The sequence below is a fragment of the Cucurbita pepo genome, chromosome LG14 (genome assembly GCF_002806865.2).
Source record: "Cucurbita pepo subsp. pepo cultivar mu-cu-16 chromosome LG14, ASM280686v2, whole genome shotgun sequence".
Lineage (NCBI taxonomy): Eukaryota > Viridiplantae > Streptophyta > Magnoliopsida > Cucurbitales > Cucurbitaceae > Cucurbita > Cucurbita pepo.
In genome coordinates, this window is record NC_036651.1 from 6,584,314 (window position 1) to 6,587,448 (window position 3,135).

Sequence of the window (3,135 nt, forward strand, 5' to 3'; positions counted from 1 at the left end):
TTTTAAATACGTCATTTAAACTTCAAAAATTCTAAAAATATCTAATAATGAGTTGAATTTTGATACTGTTATTAATATATCAATTAATTTTTAAATATTTAAGATTCTAGCTATTTAATTTTTTTTTTAATTCACAAATTTATTAAATACAAAATTGAAAATTTAAAGTCGACATAATATTTTAAAAAAATTTAAACGTAAAAAAATTCAAGCTTAAAAATAGAGGGATAAAAAGGTGGGGTGTTCATATAACTTGAACTATCTAACAGAAAGTGTAAAAATTGGATTCTATAGTTGTTCGGGTCATCAACCTAACGAACTCGAAATTTGTAAAAATTGGGTTTTATTCAAGTTGCTCGAGTCATCAACCTAACAAGCTCGAAACTTCGAATTCATTCAAAGGAGTTATCCGACCCACTTCAAATCTATATCCACCCGGGTCAGGAAATATCCTTGATCTGAGAATCCAACCAACTTGAATTACGTAACCAAAGCTTAAAAAATTGGGTCCTATTCGAATTGCTCGGGTTATCAGTTGATGAGAGGGGGCGGAGATGGATCAGACGGTGGTGGAGAGAGGGCGACGGGTGTGGCTGCGTAGTGGGTGGTGATTAAGTAACCCACAGTGCGCCATGTGGCCCCCATCGTTCTCCTCCACGTTCTTGCTCGTTCATCTTTCGAACAAATTTCCCCTTTTCTTTTTCCCTTTTCTCTGTTTTTCTCGTTCCCATATTTTGATTTTTCTCTTCTAAGTTCTTCCCCCATGGTTTTGATTCTTTCAATTCCTCTTTATTTCCATTAATTTCCCACTTCCTCAACGATCTAGGGTTTCCAATTCCCTTTAATTTCCCCTCTCTTTCGCTCTGTCCTTTCAATCCCCCTCTTCTAAACCTTCTACTCTTGGTGGGAGGTGGGGGGCTTTGAAATTCAAGGTACGTTCCCATTTCTTTCTCATACTCTCTTCACTAAACCGCGATTAGTTTGTTAATTGTTTCATGAATTTGGACTGTTTTTAAGCTTCTTCCGCTTTGCAATTTTCTGTCCCTGTTTTGCTTGTTTTACTCACGATCGAGAACACCCAGTTTCGATTTCTTTTTGGTTTCCGTTTTGTGTTTGTTTTTGTTATCTGGGTTGGTTCTGTTTTGGTTTCTATTATAATTTGTTTTTCATTACGTGGGTTGTTGATTGATTGTTTCTGTCTTGTTTTTTGTTTTTTTTTTTGTTTTTGTGTAGATTTAAGTAAAAAAAAAAAAAAAAAATCAATTTATATCTCTAAATTTTATCGGTTAAAATTTTTCTAGACTAATTCGTCACATTCGACTTATTCAAATTTTTATTTTTAAAATATTATTTTAATAAAGGATTAAAATATTTATTGATGTTGACCATTGAAAAAGACTTTTGAGTTAGTCAACCACTATTTTGAGAAATTAAGATTAAATAAATATGACTATGATGGTTGCTAATTGATATTATTAATGATAATATATGTGGGATGACAAGGTAAACACATTCCTCAAAAGGAGTTTTCATCATTCGTAACACCGGTAAGTCCTCAAGACTGCCGTCTTTGCTAGTAAGTGGATCGAAACGCTCGTATTTTATCAGAAGCTTGTGATTTAGTTTTTGAAAACCCTAAACAAAGTAGAACAATAAAGAAATGCATTGAATCGAATGATACGAATAATCACTTCAGACGAATGCTCACCTGTAATAATCTATGCTAAAATTACAAATTCAGTCGAGCTTCATAATCGACCGAGAAATCTAATAGGAGTCAGCCATCCCAAAAAAACACATTTCCAAATAACCCGAATAAAGGGACAGTTAAAATAATGGGTCTCAAGACTCAACTTCGTTGCCACAAAACACGTAAGCACTAAGAACATTTAAATACCCGTGACTAAGATAATCATACATCTACATCATATCCGACACATCAAACCAGACTCCTTTTGGAGAGTCTTATTAAATGTATTTTTCCCTAAAGTATTAATTTTAGCACCTCAACTCATATTAAATATATTAAATATTAATTTGAACATTTTAAAAAATTTCTAGCCCAATAATACAAAATTAATTGGCTAATTTTTTTAATTAATTAATTTTCATTCATTGACTTATTATAAGTCAGTTGATTCTATAATTCAAGTGGTATCTATGGATATAATCATGCAAGTCGATGATTCACTAATTATTCAAATGATAGGTAGATCAAAAGTTTGTTTTACTCTTGTAATTACATCTTGCACCTTTAACTGCTACTAATTCTCTAATGAACAATTTATTTATGATCCAACCATAAATTAGGTCTCTTACGAGCCAGTGAGAGAGGGAGGGACCCCATTACTCACCTACTTTCACAAGTAGGAGTGAATTCTATATGTTTTTATCACTGTATTTGGTCAAGTCACCAAAATGGTAGACATATTGAATCAGTTACCAGAATCATTCTCACTCATACAATCAAAGAACAAGCCCTTAGAAGTAGGAGTTCATAACTTACTCCAGATTAAGATTGAGTTGCATATGATCATCCTATAACTTACTTGGAATTTATAAAGAGAGATTAAGTGTTTCATGGTCAATTTATATACAGCTCATTGTATAACAATTACAAAGGAGATCGTATTAATACTATTAACAACATAAGACACCCACCTTTATCCATATACTATATACCATTTAAATTAATACTGGAACATTATTCTCTTACATGTCAACTACATACGAGTCAAATTTACCAAAATAATATTGGATCATATTGTACACAATATAAAATAAAAAATTAATTTATTAATATATGAGAACGTTAATCTCAAACCGTTGGAGATGTTATACAGCAATGTGTTTAAGTCACATATACGATAGAATGAGATAATCGAGATTATGTTAAATTAAAAACGATAATTATATTAGATTATATGATTTAAAAAGTTTTATTCTAATTTCTCTTACAATTTAATGCGAAGCGTTAGACAATAGATCGAAGTAGAAGAGCAGAGACGATAAAACATCGATAAACGGTTTACATCCATAGGCTAACCATAATATACCAACCTTAACTTAAAAGTTGATTTATGTCCCTTTTAATTTTTTTTAACCCAAAAAAAAAAAAAAAAAAAAAAAAAAAAA

The 3,135-nt window shown here is 31.2% G+C and overlaps 1 protein-coding gene across 1 annotated transcript in view; it reads left to right on the forward strand.

Moving 5' to 3' along the window:
- The first annotated feature begins 589 nt into the window (after positions 1–589).
- The window catches only part of LOC111810782 (WPP domain-interacting protein 2-like), a 7,507-nt gene continuing 4,961 nt past the window's right edge, over positions 590–3,135 (forward strand). The window contains exon 1 of the mRNA XM_023697565.1: positions 590–932. The gene's annotated coding sequence lies outside the window, so the exon portion shown is untranslated. The remainder of the gene's footprint in view (positions 933–3,135) is intronic.